Genomic DNA, 22,084 nt, shown 5'->3' on the forward strand with positions numbered 1-22,084 from the left:
TATTAGAAGTACTTTCAGGAGCATGATAAACTGGAGTCTGCAGTTGGAATGAGGTGAGTAGAGAGTTCTTTGGGGAGATCCGAACTATGGAGAACAGTAATATTATAACATTAATGATAGTATCTTACCGTGGGATTCCAAAAAATCTGTAACAGTGGCGTTAGAAATGATAACATTCTTAGGTATTTGGATTTCCTGTGGAAACAACGGGAAAGCTGAGTTTATGCTCTGGATGCCTCCACCTGAAACAAGGTCAACAAATCATGAATGAAAAATTACAAGTTACATGGATCAAGGATTCTGATCCCAGTGGAAGGCTAGCTTTCGGGTGGACAATTTCTACTGATGGCCTGATGTAGATTCTGATCCTGGGATACGTAACAGAAAGGAGGTAGTGACAGGTATCCTCAGAAGTGAAGCCTCTGAGACAGAATTCATTCATGACAACTTATGGGCTATCAAAGTTTGCTCATGGCTGCTACCATTATAACATGCCATTCAATGGTTCTGTGGTTTCGATTTACTGTGTCAATTAAAGATGAAGTTTCTAAATCGAAGGTAAAAATCTGAGGCCCTCAAGATGATGAATTATGGGGAGGGGGGGATCTGGAGCAATAGTTCAGCAGGTAGGGCATTTGCCTTGCACACGGCATACCCAGGTTAGATTCCCAGCATCCTGTATGTTACCCCCAAGCACCATGAGGAGTAATTCCTGAGTGCAGAGCCAGGAGTAACCACTGTGCATCGCCACGTGTGACCCAAAAACGCAAGAAAATGATGATCTGGGATTGATCCTTAGCATTGCAAACAGCATTATTTTCTAATTTTTAACTTTTTTCTTTCTTTCTTTCTTGCTTGCTTGCTTTTTTGTTTCCCTTAGCTTTAATGTCATGAAGGGATCTTCCCACATTTTTCTCCATATATCTTAAGAATTCAGGTATGATAGTGAGGTCTTTAAGACATTTGATCTGACTTTGTGCCTGGCACTATAAAGAGGTCTGAGTTCATTTTTTTTGCATGTTGCTGTCCAGTTTTCCCAGCACCAGTTGCTGAAGAGACTTCCTAGCTCAACTTCATATTTCTTGAGCATTTATGAAAGATTAGGTAATAATAATCTGAGGGCCAGCGTCAAGATATTTGACTATATTCCATTGATCTGAGGCCTGTCTTTATCTGAATATTATGGTATTTGGATGACTACAACTTTGTAGTAGGAATTGAAGTTGGGGAAGGTGTTCCCTTCTTCTTTTTACCAAAGATTGCTTTAGCTCTTCATGGGAGTTTATGGTTGTGTATGAGTTTCAAGAGTGTTTAATCTATTTATTTGAAAAATGTTATGGGTATCCTTTTAGAAAGTGCATTAAATCTTTATATAGCTTTGGGGTGTATTGCCATTTTGACAGTGTTAAACCTCTCAATCCATGAGCATGGGATGTGATTCCATTTCCTCATATACTCTATTATTTCGGGAAGTAGTGTTTTGTAGGGTTTTTTTTTTTTGGTATACTTCCTTAACCTTTTTAGTTGATTCCAATATACTCGATTTTCTGAGGTATTATTGTGAATGGGATTGTTTTTCTCTATCTCTTTTTTTCTCTTTCATTATTAATATATGGGAAAGCCATGGCGTACCAGATATTGATTTTGTAATATGCTACTTTACTAAACAAATCTATTGTTCCCAGGAGCTTTTTTGGAGATTCTTTGGGATTTTCTAAGTATAGTATCATGTTATCTCTAAATAGTAAAAGCTTGAGTTCTTCCTTTTTTATATGGATGCCCTTGATATCTTTTTTTTAACGAAATCATATGGCAAGTACTTCAAGTACTATGTTGAATAGGAGTGGTGAGAGTGGGTAACTTGTTTTATGCCTGATTGTATTCTGGAATTCTATTTCATTGATTTCTGCTCCAAGCCTTTGGTTTTTCCCCGTTGAGAATATTACTTGCTGTGGGTTTGTGGTAATTTGCTTTGACTATATTGAGGAAAGTACTTTCAACTCCCATTTTGTTGAGAGTTTTTCATCATGAATGGGTGCTGGATCTCATCAAATGATATATCTACATCTATTGATATGATCATATGACTTTTATCTTTATTTTATTGAGATGGTGTATTCTCTTGATTGACTAGAGAATGTTAAGCCATCCTTGCATCCCCAAGCTAAACCTACTTGGTCATAGTGTGTGATCTTTTGTTGAGTTTCTAGATTCTCTTTGCTGGTATTTTCTTGAAAATTTTTGTATCTGTATTCACAAAGGAAATAGGTCTGCAATTTTCTTTTTTTGTGGTGTCTCTGTCGATTTGAGTATTAGGGTGATCTTTGCCTCATAGAAACTATTTGGGAGTATTTCTGTTTCTTCAATTTCCTGGAAAATCTTAAAAATGTTGGAAGCAGTTCCTCTTTAAAGGTTTGAAATAGTTCACTATTGAATCCATCTGGGCCCTGGATTCTGTTTGGGGGTAAAATTTTGACCATCATTTCAATTTCCTTGTTAGTGATAGGTTCAGTTATTCCAAATCTTCTTAGTTCAGCCTTGGGAGGTAATTCGAATCCAATAATTTATCAATTTATTCAAGATTCTCTCATTTCCTGCTGCAAAGATTCTCAAAATAATCTCTGATGATCCTATGGATTTCTGTACTTTCTATTAGGATACCCCCCTTTGCATTTCTGATTCGATTTATTAGAATTCTTTCTCTTTGTTTCTTTGAGAGGCTTCTCATGGTTTAATGATCTTATTTATTTTCTCAAAGAACCAGTTTTTGTTCTTATTGGTCTTCTGGATTGTATTTTGGGATTCTAGCTCATTGATGTCTGGTACAAGTTTTATTATTTCCTTCCTCCAGCCTAGTTTGGACTACTTTTATTGGTTATTTTCCAAAATCTTGAGCTCTAATTTATTCAGGTAGGCCCTTTCTTTCTTCCTGATGAATTCTGGCAGAGCTATAATCTTTCCTCTTAACACTGCTTTTGCTGTGTCCCACAAGTTCTGGTAGCTCGTGTCCTCATTCTCATTTGTTTATGGAAATTTTTAATTTCCTCTTTGATTTCTTCCCTAAGCCAACGGTTGTTCATTACTTCCCTTAAAGAAAATATTTCCTTGCTGAGCTTCAGTCTGTTTGATCTATCGAGAAGTGACAAAGAAGTGTTGAAATCTCCTACTAGTATTGTGTTACTATCAATGTTTTTCTATAAGTCTATTAGAAGTTGTTTTAAAGTATTTTGCTGGTCTGTCATTAGGATCATATACATTGAGGAGGGTGAGTTTTTTCTGATGTACATATCCCATGATCATTAAGAAATGACATTCACTGTCTCTGATAACCTTTAGCTTGAAGTCCATGTGGTCTGATACTAGTATGGCCACTCCAGCTTTGCGGAGGTGATATTTTCTTGAAAACTTGTTTCCCAGCCTTTTACTTTTAGCCCATGGGTACTTTGATTGTTCAGACATGTTTCTTGCAGGCAGCAGAATGTTGGGTTCAATTTTCTAATTCATCTTCCTATTCTGTGCCTCTGAATTGGCACATTTCATCCATTGACATTGAGAGAGATTGTTGTTTTGGGGATTTGTGCTCTCTTTATGTATAATTTTTGTACTTGTGGGGATTGTCTTAGCTTAAAGTATACTTGTTAATTCTTCTTGCAACAAAAATATGGAATGCTTTACAAGTTTGCATGTTATCTCTGTGCAAGGACCATGCTCATCATTGTATCATTTCAATTTTAGTATATGTGTTATCAAACCTAGTAGGAGTAAATTTTTCCATATTTTTCGCTTCTTATTACTTTGAGTGTTGTCCTTCCTCACTCCTATGGCAGACAATGATTCCTAATCAAGGAATGTATTTCAAAGCAGCATGAATAATAAATAGATTTAGAATTTTAATGTCCCAGAAATAAAAATATGGTTTTTACTATATTATCGTTTACCATACACTAGGCATCAGTTTTACAAAATAATTCTTTTGGAAGATGGTATATGAGTTTGTTTAATGTTGTTCCCTGAATCCTTCATTAAGGACATTAAAATAGAGCCTTTTGCTGTTCTCACCTCAGTCCTGTGTACACCTCCAGGAAAAGGTGAATGGTGTTGTCTGCACTTTGACCACCTTGAATGTATGTAGGATTTTTCTCCTGAAGGATGAGGTGAGGATCATATTGATGATTTCATTCCACCTTATTACAAGTTCAACTTGAACGGAAGGTGAGACTCATGAGGCTCCTATAAAGGACAGAACAAAGGGTCTCAGTGAAGTTTAATGGCCAACTCATATTAACAACATAGATGACTCAAAGTAACCTGTGTGCATCTTTGTGTGTAGTGAGTTTCATATCTACTGATAGTGATTGTCAGTCATGACACATGGGCAAAACAGACCTGTAATTAAATATCTAGTTCTCTGAGCAGAGTGGGGTCTCTGAGGTGATTGAACAAGTGTGTAGTAATTTATTGCTAAGCACATAAGTATTTTGAATGATGTGTACTTTTCGATCTAAAATTAATTCCAAATATGTATAAAACGACAGTGTCCTGACCTCGCACCTGGCTTTCGTCACCGAGGCCCCTTGGAGGTGCCGGGGGTGAGTTTCCCTCACCGCCCTGATTAGAGCCCCGGCAGCTGAAGATCTCTGCAACCAGCCATAGGTACGCTTAAGACCACCCTTCCCAAGCTTGAAGGAGCCTCTTGCATGAAGGAACTGGAAGAGGAACCCAGATGTGCGGGACCGGGGGATGAGAACTCCATGGCTGCTCAGATCAAGACTGTGCCCCCTCCTTCCAAATCCCCCATCTTCTAATAATTAAGTGCTACAACCAAGAACTGCTCCTGGATCCATGTAATGCCATCAATGGCCAACATCCAGAGACTGGATCTTATTTAGAAGACAGCAACTCTGATAGTCCAGTTCTCACTCTCAGAGAACCTGGTAGGCTTCTGTGAGTATTTTGCCCGCATGGCGGAGTCTTTGTTTCTGGTCACTGTTTCTTTTGAGGTACAGAAGCTGCTTAATTTAAGATAGTTCCCTTTGTTTATCTCTGTTTCCAGTTGCTTGGCAAGTGGCGTGTTATATTTGAAGATACCTTTAGCTTCAGTGTTGTGGAGGGATTTGCCGACCTTGTCATCAATGAGCCTGAGGGATTCTGGTCTGATGTTGAGGCCTTTGACCCATTTTTATCTGACTTTTGTGCATGGTGTTAGGTAGAGGTCTGAGCCATTTTTTTTTTTTGCATGTATCTGTCAAGTTTTTTCTCCACCGTTTGTTCAGAAGGACTCTCTTGATCCACTTCACATTTCTTGCTCCCTTATCAAAGATTAGATGATTATATATTTGAGGGTGTGTGTCAGTATATTCAATCCTTTTCCATTGGTCTGCAGCTCTGCCTTTGTTCCAGTACCATGCTGTTCTCATTATTATCGTTTGTAGTAGAATTTGAGGTTGGGGAAGGTGATGCCTCCATTTTCTTTTCCCCAAGAATTGCTTTAGCTATTCGTGTGCGTTTGTTGTTCCATGTGAATTTCAGGAGTGCTTGATCAATTTCTTTGAAGAATGTCATGGGTATCTTTATAAGGATCAAGTTGAATTTTTACAATGCTTCGTGGAGAATTGCCATTTTGACAATGTTAAATCTCCCATTCCATATGCAGTATATATGTTTCCATTTCCTCCTGTCTTTTTTAATTTCCTGATGTATAGGTCCTTTACCTCTTTAGTTAAGCTGATTCCAAGGTTCTTGATTTTCTGCGGCACGATTGTGAATGGGATTGCTTTTTCATGTCATTTTCTTCTCTCTCATTACTTGCATATAAAAAAGCCATAGACTTTTGGGTATTGAGTTTATAGCCTGCAATTTTACTATAAATGTCTATTGTCTCTGGGAGATTTTCGTAGAGATTTTAGTATTCCCTGAATATAGTATGATATCTTCTGTGAATAGTGAGAGATTATATCTAAATTTCATACATGAAAAACCCTTAATATTTTTTCTTATCTATTTTCTCTTCCAAGTACTTCCAGTACTACATTGAAGAGAAGTGCCAAAATGAATTTTTACTTAGCACATTCTGTCTGTAAATTTCTATGCTAAGAACGGTGGAAGAAACAGTGATATCTTAGTAATTTACAAGTAAATTATAAAGACAGATAATTTAAAAGAATTTCTTTGTATAAATTTCAAAATGTGTAGCTTTTATTAAATATATTAAGAATAAATTGTAGGTCTTGATTATACCATGAAGATTATTTTCCTGTTAGAAGTTACCCTTCTAAAATGCAATAAAGAGACACATTTTGAAAATGTTGATTATTCGTTAATTCATTCAATGAAAGTTTGTAATCTGGTTGTGCAGTGCCTGCAGGAAGTCAACCTGTACCCTCAGGTGAGTGCATCAACAGTCTGATGGTGTCTTCATGCTTCCCGATAACCTCAAATGGCCACTGTGCCTCTGGCTGGCTCCCAACAACTCAGGACTACGTTTCCCGAGAAATTAAATTCCCGAAAGATATGTGGGAGCCATGTTAACAAACCACCCCAGGCTCAGCTATACAAGCTAATGGATTGGTCTTGTTTCAGAAAACCATAGACATATCTGGAAGATATCAACAGCCACAGTTAACCTTGGACCTGCAAAAGGCTGAAGACACTAGGGTAAATCAGAGGGAGGCAGGTTAGTTTGGTGCCCACCCAACCAGAACCCAGTGCAGCCACTAGCTCCCACAATCCAAAATCGCCACCATGCTCTCCTCTGGTTTCCATCGTCTCAGGATGGCTCTCACTGAAATATAACAGCTGAAAATTGGGATATGTGTGTTTTGTGACTGAAATCTCCAGGCTTTCTCTGGGCAGGATGGGCATCCCACCCCCACTGCCCTGTACTTACGGAAGCCTCAGCAGTCATTTCCATACCTCAAAGCTACTCCACGCTTAACTTCCTGATAAAAATGCTAAATTCCTTGAACAAACATGATGACCTCTTAGTACCTGTACGAGACCCTTAATGCACAAAATAAAAAGGAGACAGAGAGAAAGAATTAAAAAGCCTGCTATAGAGACACACTGGGCGTTGGGGTAGGGTGTTGGGGGATGGTTTTAGGGAACCAGGAATATTGGTTTTGGGAAATGTACACTAGAGGAGGGACTGATGTTGGATCGTTGTATGACTGGAAGCAAATTATGAATAGATTTGCAATGGTCTATCTCACAGATATTGGATAAAACATTAAAAATATATATCCTTCATTTGTACCTCAGAATACTGATGAAACTTTAAAACCCAGCATATCTATTTTTGTGTTCTCTGTAGGAAAAAAAATGTTACTCACCTGTGTGCCAATAGCTTGTAGAAAGCTAAACCCAAAGATATATCAATGACTGTCTTTGGCATGAATACTGTAATTTCAGCTATGTTATGTTTTAGAATCAGTTCATGGACAAGACGTCAAGAGGAGCAGTGGCAAAGTGCATCAATGTTGAATGGATAATGTTTCAGGAGCTTGCAAGGGAGATGGGAAGATTTGGCATGAGTAAAGGGAAGAAACAGAAGAGTGAAGTACTAATAAGTATCATGAGAAAAATGCAAGGGAGGACATTTCCTGGCAAGTGTCACACTCTGTTGAGATTTTGGTGAGGATAAGTATTAGAAAGTATCTTTCCCATTTAGTGGTAAAAAGGTAACTTTGATGGGTGTATTTAAAATTTACTTTAACAATTAGAGTTAACAAGAGATACAAAGTTACAAAGTTGCTCATAATTGAGTTTCAGTCATCTAATGTTCTAGAACCTTTCCAGTATATTGGGGCATTTTTGAAGGAATATCCCTGGTGCGAAGACTAGGGCATCTGAATCTTAACACATTTCACCAAATATATGATCTGTACTCACATGATTTACACTGTCTCCCCTGCTCTTTGATTTATGTTTTCATGCAATATTTCCTTGTGAACCTCACCTCAAGTGAGGCTCCCTAATTAAGACAAGTACATGTTTCTGGGGCACTACATATTTTTTGGTTGCAGGGGGAGTCTCTAAAGCAATGCTCAGGAGGTGTGGGGGCCCCACAGACAATTTTCAGAAAACGTGGCCATGGTGCTTGGGGTCCTCTGAGGCTATACAGCCTTTGATACTCTTGCAATCAGGTGGTGCTGGGAGTCAAATTGAGTGCATGTGAGACAAGTTCCATAAGCACTACACTATCTCCTGCAGCCCTGAGTATTAGATTTATGTCATCATTCTGAGGTCCTCCCTTTTGTCAGAAAGCAGAGACTTGTGCAGGAGAAATTGGAAGAGACTTTAGGGTTTAGCTAGGTTGACTGAGTAGCTGGTGATACCATTAAGATTGGAACATAAAGTAAAAATAAAACAAGAGCCCCGTGCCTTTTCCCGCTGAACTCGACACCCTCCACAGGGGTACATCTGCGGACAACACCTGCAGCAGCTCCTTTGGACTATCCATCACCTAATCAGCCCTCCCCTCCAGGTGGGTAGAGGGAGCACAAGCCAGGTTCACCACTCCTCCACTCCTCACCCCCAGCCCCTCACCTTTTCCTGCAGAACTGGACACCCTCCAGCAGGGGACACCTGAGGCAGCTCCATGGGATTTTTCATTGCTACATTTCATTGCTACATTCCAGGATCCTGGGTGGGAGTGACCCTGGGATGGGCCAGGGGCGTGACCACCATATAGGGAGCGTTTCCTCCCAGAAGTGGGCGTGGCCTTCTCATGGGTGTCCAGCCCCAGTTATATTTCCAAATCTGGGCTCTCAGGACTTTCATCTCTCACTTTGTCGCCTAATACCGACTAAAAATTTCGACCACCTCTACTAGAATACAACAACATCCCACTCGCCTACTCCATTTATAACAAAATACCTGTATGAAATGTGCTGTACAAGCTCAAAACTAAAAAGTACCTCCTCCAAAGCGCAAATCTCCACCACAAGGAGAATATGAAGAAAAGAATCCCGAATCCTCAACCGAGGTTTTCCACAATTGCACTCTCTTTGATAAAGAATTCCAGGATAAAATGCAGAAGGTGTTCAAGGACCTACTCAAAGAGTCAATGGAAGAGATATCCAAAGACTAAAAGAAGAAATGAAAAAAACAACAGAAAAGAGAGCCAAGAAAATACAGGAAGAAAAGAGAACAGAATTTTAAAAAGCTACAAAAAGAAGATTCACAAATAAAGGATTCAGTGGATGAAATTAAAAAGTTAGTAAGTGCCCATAGCAATAGGATAAGTGCAGCTGAAGTTAGGATCAGCGAGCTTGAAGGTGAGCAACAGAAATCCCACTGGGAAGAACAAGCAATAGCAAAAGACCTCAAAATGGCTCTAAGGAGAATCAGAGACCAAGGGGATGACGCCAAGAGGAACAACATTAGAATCATTGGAGTACCAAAAGGACAGGGAAACAACCCCAATGAAAAAGCTAGAGTAAAAGAAACCATGGCTGAAAAGTTCCCAGCGTTAAGGAAAGCAGACATCCAGATCCAAGGAGCCAGAAGGGTACCAGCTTAAGGAGACCCCAGAAAAAACACTCCAAGCATATCATAGTCAGAACGATGGATGCTGTGGACAGAGACACAATATTACAAGCAGCAAGGTCAAAGAAGGAAATTACATACAAAGGAGAACCCCTTAGATTCACAGCAGACCTATCAGTGGAAACCCTCAAAACCGAAGGCAATGGTTGTATATAGTGAAAAAATTCAAAGAAATGAACGCCTCACCGAGAATACTCTATCCAGCAAAACTCTCACTCAAATTCGATGGAATGATACACCACTTTTTAGATAAACACAAACTCAGGAACTTCATACACTCAAAACCAAATCTAAAAGAAGAACTAAAGGGGCTCCTGTAAGAAAAGAAGGAAAACACGTGTAAACACAAACAACTCCTACAGGAAGATGGCACAAAACCCCATGACAATACTCTCCCTTAATGTCAATGTCTAAATGCACCTACTAAGAGACACAGAGTGGCAAAATGGATCCAGAAACTGAAACCAGCATTCTGCGTTCTACAAGAAACTCATCTGAACAATCAGAGCAAACACAGACTCAAAGTGAAAGGATGGAAAAAAATCCTGCAAGCAAACAGCTCCTTCACAAAAGCTGGGATGGCCACACTAGTATCCGACAACATTAATGTCAGGCTGAAAAAGATTAGAAGGGACAGCGAAGGCCACTTTCTCTTCATCAAGGGATACATACAACAGGAAGAAATCATACTCTTAAATGTATAAGTACCTAATGAAGGAGCAGCTAGATACTTAAAACAACTGCTAACAGATTTTAAAGAGGACAGTGCTAGCAACACAATAGTAGATGGAGACTTCAACATCACCTTATCACCTCTGGATAGATCAAGAAGAACAAAACTCAGCAAGGAAACATTGGCTTTGAATGAAGAAATAGAAGAGAAAGGACTTATAGACCTATACAGGGCTTTACACGCCCCAAAGAAAGAATACACTTTCTTCTCCAGTGCTCCTGGAACATTTTCCAAAATCGACTATGTGCTAGGCCACAAAACATACCTCAATAGAATCAGGAAGACAGAAAGAGTATCAACAATCTTTTCAGACCATGATGCACTGAGGATAGATGTGAATCACACACAGACACGGACAACCAAATCGAACACCTGGAAACTAAACAAGTCACTGCTGAACAATGTGTGGGTCAGGAAGGACGTCAAGGAATAAATCAAATGATACCTGGAAACAAATGAGAACGAAGACACGAACTACCAGAGCTTATGGGATGCAGCTAAACCCCTATTAAGGGGAAAATTCATAGCTCTGCAAGCATATCTACGGATGGAAGAAAAGATGCACTTAAGCAACTTATTTCACAGCTCAAGTTCTTATAAAAGGATCAAGAAAAGGAGCCTACATCGGGCAGAAGGAAAGAGATCATAAAACTTAGAGCAGAAATCAACGACATGGAAACCTAAGAAACAACCCGAAAGATCAATGAAACCAAGGGCTGGTTCTTCGAGAAAATAAACAAGATAGATAAACCACTAGCAACACTCACAAAGAAACAGAGAGAGAGAAAACTAATAAACCGAATCAGAAATAAAAATGGAGATATCACAATGGAAACCAAAGAAATTCAAAAGATCATCAGAGACTACTTTGAAAGTCTGTATGCCAAGAAAAAAGAGAAGTTAGAAGAAATGGATAAATTCCTGGATTCCTATAATCTCCCAAAAATGAGTCAAGAGGATATAAAATACCTGAATAGACCTAGTCATAAAAATGAAATTGAAACAGTAATCAAAATTCTTCCCAAAAACAAAAGCCCAGGTCCAGATGGATTCACTACCGAATTTTTCCAAACATTTAAAGAGGATCTACTGCCCGTCCTTCTCAAACTTTTCCAGGAAATTGAAAAAACAGAAACTCTCCCAAACAGTTTCTATGAATCCCATATCTCTCTAATACCAAATGGAAACAAAGACACCACGAGAGAAGAAAACTACAGGCCGATATCACTGATGAACACGGAGGAGAAGATTCTGAACAAAATACTAGCAAAGAGAACTCAACAGCTCATCAAAAAGATCATACACCATGACCAAGTGGGATTCATCCCGGGGATGCAAGGATGGTTTAACATTCGGAAATCAATCAACATAATCCATCATATCAACAAAAGATAAAAATCATATGATCATATCAATAGATGTAGAGAAAGCAATTGAGAAGATCCAGCATCCGTTTATGATGAGAACCCTCGCCAAATTGTGGATAGAGGGGACTTACCCCAATATAGTTAAAGCCAGCTACCACAAGCATACAGCAAGCATCATCCTCAATGGGGAAAATCTGAGAGCGTTCACCCTAAGATCAGCATCGAGATAAGGATTCCAACTCTCTCAACTGCTGTTGAACATAGTACTGGAAATACTAGCAATAGCAATTAAGCAAGCAAAAGAGATTAAGGCCATCCAAATGGGAAAGGAAGAAATCAAGCTCTCACTATTCGCAAATGATATGATACTATACTTAAAGAACCCTAAAAACTCTACCAAGAAACTCCTAGAAATGATAGACTCGAGAGTAAATTTACAGGTATAAAATAAATACCTAAAATTCCATGGCTTTACTATACACAAATACTGAGAGAGAAGAAAATGACAAGATGAAAACAATCACATTCACAATTGTGTGCCAGAAAATCAACTACATATGAATTAGTTTAACTAATGAAGTAGAGGAACTATACAAAGAAAACTATAAAACGCTGCTTCTTGAAATAAAAGAGGAAGCGAGGAAATGGAAAAATATCCCCTGTTCATGGATCTGGAGAATTTATATTGTCAAAATGGCAATACATCCAAAAGCACTGTACAAATTCAATGCGATCCCTATTAGGTTATGCATGACATTCTTCAAAGAATTGGAGCAAACTCTCCTGAAATTTTTATGGAACAATAAGCCCCCCACGAAGAGCTAAAGCAATTCATGGTTAAAAGAAAATGGGAGGAATTAACATCCCGAACCGCAAAATTTACTAAAAGTAGTAATAATTAAAACAGCATGATACTGGAACAAAGGTAGAGCTGCAGAGCTATGGAACGGGGTTGAATATACTGACATCTCCCCTCAAACATATGACCATCTAATCTTTGAAAAAGGGGCAAGAAATGCGAAGTGGAGTAAGGAAAGTCTTTTCAACAAATGGTGCTGGCAAAACTGGATGACTACATGCAAACTACTGGGCTTCGATCTCTGCCTAACACAATGTACAAAAGTAAGATGAAAATGGATCAAAGACCTAAACATCAGACCGGAACCCATAAGGTACTTTGAAGACAAAGTTGGCAAAACCCTCCATGACATTGAAGCTAATGGTATCTTCAAGGATGTCACGTCACTGGCCAAGCAAGTGGGAATATCTTAAACTAAGAAGCTTCTGCACCTCAAAAGAAACAATGACTAAAATACAGAGATAGTCTACAGAATGAGGAAGGATATTCTCCAAATACACATCTGAGAAGGGGTTGATATCATATATATATATATATATATATATATATATATATATATATATATACAAAGTACTGATTGAACTCCACAAGAAGAAAACATCCAACCCCAACAAAAAGTGGGGCAACGAAATCAACAGAGAATTAATCAACGAAGAAATCCGAATGGCTAAAAGGCACATGAGAAAATGCTCTACATCTTTAATCATCAGGGAGATGCTGATCAAAACAACAATGAGATATCATTTCACACCACAGACACTGGCCCACATTCAAAAAAACAAAGGCAACCTTTGTTGGCATGATGTGGCGACAAAGGGACCCTCCTTCACTGCTGGTGGTAATGCTGACTGGCTCAACCCTTTCGGAAAAAAGTAGAGATGATTCTCAAAAAATTAGAATTTGAGCTCCCGTTTGACCCAGCAATACCACTCCTGAGAATATACCTCGGAGAAGCAAAAAAGTATAGTCGAAGTGACCCCTGCACTTATTTTTTCATTGCAGTACTATTTACAATAGCTAGAATATGGAAAAAAACCCGATTGCCTGAGAATAGATGACTGGTTACAGCAACGTTGGTACATCTACACAGTGGAGTACTATGTAGCAGTTAGAAAAAAATAAAGTCATGAAATTTACTTACAAGTGGTACTGTATGGAAAATATTATGCCAAGTGAAATGAGTCAGAAAGAGAGGGACACATATAGAAAGACTGCATTCAACTGGATAACATAAAGTAGCAAACTAAGAGAATAACACCAAGAACAGCTGTGATAAATACCAGGTTCTTCACTCCATGGCTTAGGTACCAGCCTCACACTCTAGGGGTAAAGGCAGCTCAGATAGAGAAGGGAGCACCAAAAAAAGGTCGTTGAGAAGATCCACCCAGAATGGGAGATGCATGCTGACAGCAGTCTATAGACAGAACATGATTGCCACCCTAAGTCTCTCCTATAGATTATAGCACCAAAAAGGAGAGATAGAAGAAAAGGGAGTGCCCTGCCGCAAAGGCAGGGCAGGATGGGGGATAGGGGGTGTGAGGGATACTGGGAATGGTAAGGGTGAAGAATGGGCTCTGGTGTTGTGGTGGGTACTCAATCATTGTATAACTGAAACCCAAGCACACAACTTTTAAGTCCACAACTGTAACTCATGGTGTTTAATAAAACAAAACAAAACAAAATAAAACAAGAGAAAGGTCTAACAATAGCAAACAGGACTGTAGTACTCAAAAGATTTGGAAACAGGAACATTGGCAAGTATTTTTAAATAAGCATCCAGGAGAGAATATAGCATTGTGAGTGAGCAAATCTACTGTATGGATTAATCTCATCCTTCGAAATGGAAAATGACAAAGTGTTACAGTTACAAATTTTCAAATAAGATATATACCATCTACTTTTTGCTGTGTTTCTATGCTTTGCCAAGTATGATTCTAATTTTTAAATTTACTTTAATAATTAAAACAGTATTTGCCTGCATTAATCATTTTAATTAATGTTTTATTGAAATGTTTTTAAAATTATTAAAAATGTTTTATTAAAATGTCATTTTAAAAAACAAACATATAGTCCAAACAGCTATTGCAGTATGTAGAGGGTGTATACCTTGTATGCAGCTAACCTGAGCTCAGTCCCCAGAACCCTGAGCCTGCCAGGAGTGATCTCTGGATACAGAGTGGGAAGTGAGCCCGAAGCACATCTAGGTGCACTCCCCTCCCCACAAAAAAGGAAGAAAAGAAAAACATATAAATGATTCTTGAGTAACATAGAGAATAAGAGTGCTAACTCCTATATAACTTTTGAAAATCATCAAATTTAAGAGATAGTCTGCTATTGGCCAAGAAGGTGGTTTTTTAAAATACAAATTATCGACCATCTACCTTCACTCCCATTCCTTCCCATTCCAGTCGTCGCATGATGTTCTCAAGGGTGACACTGAAGAGTTTCGGTGAAATGGTATCACCCTGACGCACCCCTCTCTTGACATCAACGATTACTTCTTTGTAGAATGGTGAGATCCTGGTAGTGAATCCGCAATACCGCTCACGGAGGATCCTGATGTATTGGGCTTGAATGCCCTGATTGGCTAGGGCTTCAATGACTGCTTCCGTCTCAACAGAATCAAAAGCCATTTTAAATCAATGAACGTTAAACAGAACGGCATCTTGAACTCCCGAGAAACCTCAATGAGCTTGGTTATCGTGTGGATATGGTCGATGGTGCTGAATCCTTTGCGGAACCCTGCTTGCTCGTATGGTTGTCCTTCATCTAGTGTTCTGCCAATCCTATTTAGGATGACTCGAGTGAACAACTTGGAGATGACAGACAAGAGGCAGATCTGGCGATAGTTGCCAATGTCATGGATGTCTCCCTTCTTGAACAGTAGTACGGTCCTGCTGGTTTTCCATTGGGACGGACCCTTGCATTCAGACAGGTAGCGAGTGAAGAGCCAAGCCAGTGTATTGATGAGTACTGATGGCAGGTTCTTCAGGTGTTCAGGTCTGACCTTGTCTGGCCCAGGTGCTGTTTGTTTCTTTACCGACAAAATGGCGTGTCGGATTTCAGAAGGGAGAACTTTGGGAACAACATATCCATCCTGTGGAATTTGGTATGTCAGCAAGTGGACATGGCTATGGAAGAGATTTGAGTAGAAGTCATGGATAATCTTCTACATTGCCATTCTGGAGGATTTGTTTGATCCATCAGGACGTCGGAGGGCAGTCATCTTGGTCTTATAGTTGGCGAAGGACACTCGGGCGTTACGAATACTTTTCCCGGCTTCTGCCGCATCTACCAGTACTTCTGCTCTTCTCTCTTTGAGGTCTTCCTTGTTCGCATCTCTGCACTGCTTTGCGAGCTTGGACATTAGCTTGTGGTTGCCTGAGGCATGCGCCAAACCATGCTGGCGAATTAGCTCAAGAGTTTTCGAAGATAGGCGATTTTTTGTGGCTTTCTCTCTTGGCGTTCCTCGCACATTCATGGAGGTGCTGAACCAGTGGATTGTATTCTTTGTCAATGTTGTCAACAATGGCATCTTCCCATGTTGCCGCAATAGTAGCAAAGAGTTCCCAGTTGGTGGTCATTCTGGGAGTTCTCTTTTTAACTTTGCAGCCCTTTCTCCCCGCTCTGTGAAGTAGAATTTTGCACGAAGGAGACGGTGATCCGATCCCGTTCGAAATTTTGGGACAACAGCAACTTCAGTCAGGCAAAACCATTGATTGAATATGATGTGGTCTATTTCGTTGTGGAATCGTCCACCGGGAGACTCCCATGTCCATCATTTAGATTCTGCCTTCTGGAACTGTGAGTTACCATGAATGGTCTTGGTCAACATGATGAACTCAGACAGTCTCTCACCCTGTTTGTTCCATTCTAGGCCATGGGTCCCGATGTGAAGTTCTTCAGCTGATCTTCTCAGTCCTATCTTGGCATTAAAATCACCCACAATGATCTTGTAGAAGGTGAGGTCTTCATTATAGAACTCCTCTAGCTCCATGTAGAACTTCTCGATTTCTCTTTCATCATAATGAGATGTTGGTGCGTAGACAACGAAGATAGTGTGGTCTGTAAACCTGTAAATTTGATACATTTAAAAATTTATAATGGATTTTACAATAGTCTTTCAATTATGTATTTACATTAGTCCATATGCAAGCATGATTTTTAAAAAATAAATTTCAGTGACAATAAAATTTTGGTGTTTTTCATAATTGTAATGATTTACTGCTCAGTCTATATTGATATGAACATTTTTATCTATTTGTCTAATTTTCTGATTGTTTATTTAAGATCAGTAGTTAACAGCTAACTTACCGATGACTGATTTTGTGGCTCAGGGCTAAAGCACTTGGCTTGCGTGTATGAAACTTTGGGTTGGCCTCCTGCAAGGCAAATGCCCTACCCACTGTGCTGCAAAAGTTATATAAAATATACTAATAATAAGACCTAATGATGTTGGTGAACAGTGCAATATAAATGATTATTTAGTAATTTTCTTGATTTGTTAATGAAATGTGTAAGCTCTTGAGTATAATGGGAGTATTTTTCTAACGTAAGAGTCTGAGGAAGGTGAACCTGTTATAACTGTCCTGTAGGATTCCATCTCCCTAGCCTGCTTCATTCTACCTCTCTCTCTATCCAATCCAGTCTTCTTCTTGGGAATCTGATCTCCTGATTGGCTAGCCTCTACCTTTCAACTGCCTAATATATGACATCATTCTCGCACCCAACCAACCACCAACTGGTAGAATCTTGGGGTTGGTACCGCTTGACCTTGAGCCTGGAAGTTGGTGGCGGAAAGAGATGGTCCTAGGCGAGTTAATGGGGTGATGGATGGATGGGAAGGAAACCGGGAAGGGTAGGGAACTGGACAGCTGGTCATCAGCATGGGAGATTTGGTAGATGTTTTCTAAATACTTTAACATGTTTTTCGTAAATGATAAGCAAAACAAAAATACGAAAATAAGATAGGTTCCAAAGAAGAGGTTACATATAAGACCGAGAGAGCTGAAAGGGCTGGCATTCTTTCTGGAGCTTTCAATCATACCATTTACTAAAGATGGTATTTTCACATCACTTAGCTGTGGAGAAGAATAGTGAGAAACAGAATGCCACCAGAAAAGCAAACTGGATAACCACCTTTCATAAATGCCAGGTGAAATGTGTTCAAATGGATCCCAAGTGCAAGTGGGTTAACAGGAAAATATATTTCACTAAGTCTGCTTGGTACCAGTAACTACTTTGGTGGAAATGGAGAAAAACAAATGCAGTTTCTGACAGACGTGAGTCTAAACTGCTAATCAATTTTCCCAGGAAAGGGTAGTTTAATGGCTGTGAACAGAAAAACTTGAAAAGCGTTTTGCTACTTTTCATGTATGGCTAGAGGAAAAATGATCCCAGTCAACTCTCAAAACTAACAAGCTTCAATTCCCTTGAAGGAAAGTTGTATTCAGTGAGGAAAAAGTGCTGGGAGAAAAGTCTGAAATGATGGGAAAAGAGACAATAATTCAAAAGGAAGGACATGAAATTTGGGTTCCTCTGAAAACAAAGCTTGAAACCACAAGATCTGGTGATCACACGATTTACTGGGAATGGGATCTGTGGAGGATAGGAGTGATATCAGGGATGTGAACAAGGAACATCCAAGTTAAGGAAGACTTAGCTAGCTGATTACCCCATGGGCAACATGGTTCCAAGACTACCAGAACTTACCAAGGAATTTACTTTAATTTTCTTTCTTTTATATGGTCACTTACAACATGTATTCTTTGCCTTCTTCAAACACAAATTGCAAATTGTTTTAATTATTAAAAATGTTTTATTAACATGTCATTATTAAAAAGAAACATATAGGCCAAAGAGCTAGTGCAGTATGTAGAGGGTGTTTACCTTGTATGCAGCTAACCTGAGCTTAGTCCCCAGATCCCTGTCCCTGCCAGGAGTGATCTCTGGATAGAGTTAGAAGTGAGCCCAGAGCACATCTGGGTGTGCTACCCTCCCACAAAAAAGGAAGAAAAGAAAAGAAAAACATATAACTGTTTCTTGAGTAACATAGAGGTTGAGGGTGCCAACTGCTATATAACATTTGAAAACCCCCAAATTTAAGAGATAGTCTGCTGTTGACCAAGAAGATGGTTTTTTAATAATATTGACTCACATTGTTTGCACGTAATGCTATTTGTGGCCTGTAAGTCTGTAAATTTTGATACATTTTAAAAAAATTATAATGGATTTTATAATGGACATTATAATGAATTTGTATTTTATAGTAATAAGTGATAAATTGTATTTCTGTTTTTGTGGGGTATTTGGGCCATAGTATGTGGTGCTTGGGACTTCTGACTCTGTGCTCAAGTGTCATTCCTGGTGATGCCAGCCATTAAGTTCAGTTGACTGTGTAGATGGTAAGTGCTTTAACCCCTCTACTAATTCCGGGGGGCTAATCAAATAAATTATCTGAATATATTTTATACATGCATGGCATACTTTGTCTTAGATTTTTTGTATTTCTAGGATATATTGATCGTTTTTAATTATTTTACATCAATACCAACCTCCAAAAAAGTTTCAAAATATAATTATTGACAAAAAATCATATAGAGGTCCAAATTTGTATTGTTCATGGGATAACTATATTAAGAAGAAAATAGAACCACAATAAACATACAAGTAAAATGAAGGTACATTTCTTTGGAGTCTTTCAATTATGTATTTATATTTGTATATATACAAGTATAATCTTTGAAAAATAAATCTCAGATACTATAACATTTTATTGAGTTTTTTATAATTGCAATGTTTTATTGCTAAGATGATATTGTTGTGAACATATATATCTATTTGTCTACTTTTCTGATTGTTTACTTAAGATCTGATATTAAAAGCTAACTTACTAGGGCTCGAGCGATAGCACAGCTGGTAGGATGTTTATCTTGCAAGCGGCCGACCTGGGTTCAATTCCCAGCATACCATATGCTTCCCTGAGCACCGCAAGGGGTAATTCCTGAGTGTACAGCCAGGAGTAATACCTGTGCATCGCGAGGTGTGACCCAAAAAGAAAATAAAAAGCTAACTTACTTATGACTGGGTATGTAGCTCAGGGCTAAAGCACTTGGCTTGCAAGTATGAAATTTTGGGTTCTATTCCTCACATAATAGAAAAAAACCAAAATCACTAACTATGGTTGAAAATATATCTCAGTGGTAAAATATTTGCCTCACATTTTTGAGGTTATGGGTTTGATCCCTGAATTTCCATATACGCTCACAAAAGCTAATTTACTTAAAGAATATTAAACTGCTTAAACCCAAGTACATATTGCCGTACAATTATACAGATTTAATTCTCAATAAAATAACTTGAAAAGGTCTATTTTTAGCATCTTTGCTAGGAAAAGATGTTACCTGAATTTTAAATGTTTGTAATTTGGGGACACATTTTAATTTGTCATTTTATTTTGTGCTCTTTGTTTACTAGTGAGCTTGAAAATTGCTCTTGTGTTATTTTTTCTATACAAGTTTAATAGCTAAATATTGATTTATTTCACAGCAGTAATTTATTAAAAACATTCATCATTTGCCTATCATATTAATTGCCATTAGTTGTTTGTTTTGCTTGTTTTTTGATCACTTAATTTACTTTCTATCTTTTATTTCAGATTGTAAGATTTTCACAAAATGAGCATGTTTTTCTTTATATTCTACAGTTTTAGATTGAGAACAACTGTTTGTTTTGTAAAATAAGATACTTGTGCATTTACAATTTCTTCTCATTATTTTTACATTGTAACACATCTCGATTCATCTACAATTTGTCATAATAAGTGTTGTCATATTGAAAGAAACCATCATTATTTTCAATCATAGCACTGTAGCACTATCCTCCCGTGGTTCGTCCATTTGCTCGAGTGGGCACCAGTAACTTCTTACAACAGATTGTGAGACTTGTTGTTACTGGTTTTGGCCTATTGAATACGTCATGGGTAGCTTGCCAGGATTTTGCTATGAGGGCAAGATATTCTGGGTATCTTGCCGGGCAGAGGAATCGGAATCAGGGTTGGCCTCCTGCAAGGCAAATGCCCTACCCGCTGGATGTAAACGTTATATAAAAGTACTAGGAATACCGAATGTTGTTTCTTTAACAGTGCAATAAAAATGATTATTTAGTAATTTTCTTGATTTATTAAAGAAATATGTAAGCTCTTGAGTATAATGGGAGTAGTTTTCTAACACAATAGTCTGAGGAATTTGAAACTGTTATAACTGTTTTGTAGGATTCCATCTCCCTAGCCTGCTTCATTCTAACCCTCTCTCTTATCCAATCCGGTCTTCTTCTTGGGAATCGGACCTCCTGATTGGCTAGCCTCTACCTTTCAACTGCCTACTTTATGACATCATTCTCCCACCAAACCAACTACCAACTGGTAGAACCTTGGGGTTCCCTTGCGGTTGTTTGTAAAAAATTTGAATCATCCTGGCAAGTGACCAGTAACCAATGACCAATCACCATTGACCAGTCATCTGTACTGGACACTTGTGATCTTAAGCCGCTGCAGTTTACTGACTTACTCTCATACTGTCTCCTCTTCTCGTCTACCTTTCATCGGTATTTCCTCTTCTCTGACCATGTCAGGTAAGGAATAATACTTTTCAAAGCTTTTCATTAGATTTATCATCTCTAAGCTTAGCAGTCTAGTAAAAACAACATGTACTAGTGAAAGAAAGTATTCAAGTTGAATTTTATAAGCCTCATTTTAGTTGACTTTGACATTTGCTGTGTGATTTTAGACATTGGCTTTCTTTCTCTCACATACAAACGGTTTTTCCTCATTGATTACATTATATTTTAGACATATTTATGAGCTCAAATACAAACATATATTTGTGTTGATTCTCTGTGTTTCTTTTTATTTTTAATCGTGTATTTTACATAATATCCTTTGAAAAAAGCAAATCAGAGAGAGTATTTTTACAGAAAAAGAAAATGTAGATGCTGTGGAATCCTGCTGAAATATACTCGCATGTTTTCTCTGTAATGGTCTCTCCTCTTGTATTTATACCTCAGTATTTTAAATATAGTGCTATTACACAGTAATAATCATTTATCTTTGAGTTTTCTATTTAAACTAGGTAATAAGAAAATTTGGGGAATGGGGAAGGTGTGGAGTGCTGAGCGATAGGGAGGCAAGCCCTCAAAGGTAAGAAAGTTTGGGATCACTTTCATCAAACATTGACCAATCTAAACCAAGACGATATGAGGGAGAATAAAAAAGGAAAGAAAGAATGAAAGAATATGGACGGCAATTATCACGGAAGGGGAAACCGTCTGAATTGAATGTTGAAGAAAACCAACGATTTAAAATCAAAAAAGAAAGAATATATGTTAAATATGCTGAGGTAAATACACTGAGAGCAAGTCAAAGCAATTTACTTCAATAAATGCCAGGACTAGAAAGTATTCTGTTCCTTGAGTAGGGTACCAGTAGGAAAACCAGTATATCAGAAAGGCATCCTTGGTGACTTTTTTCCTTATTATCTCTTTGAACACAGTACTTGGTACTTGACAATTTGGAATATAAAC

At 38.4% G+C, this 22,084-nt stretch overlaps 1 pseudogene; it reads right to left on the bottom strand.

Moving 5' to 3' along the window:
• Window positions 1-3,655: 3,655 nt before the first annotated feature.
• Window positions 3,656-3,752, bottom strand: LOC130016142 (uncharacterized; annotated as a pseudogene).
• Between the last annotated feature and the right edge of the window lie 18,332 nt (window positions 3,753-22,084).

The sequence above is a fragment of the Sorex fumeus genome, unplaced genomic scaffold, assembly GCF_029834395.1.
Source record: "Sorex fumeus unplaced genomic scaffold, SorFum_2.1 ptg000146l, whole genome shotgun sequence".
NCBI classification, from domain to species: domain Eukaryota; kingdom Metazoa; phylum Chordata; class Mammalia; order Eulipotyphla; family Soricidae; genus Sorex; species Sorex fumeus.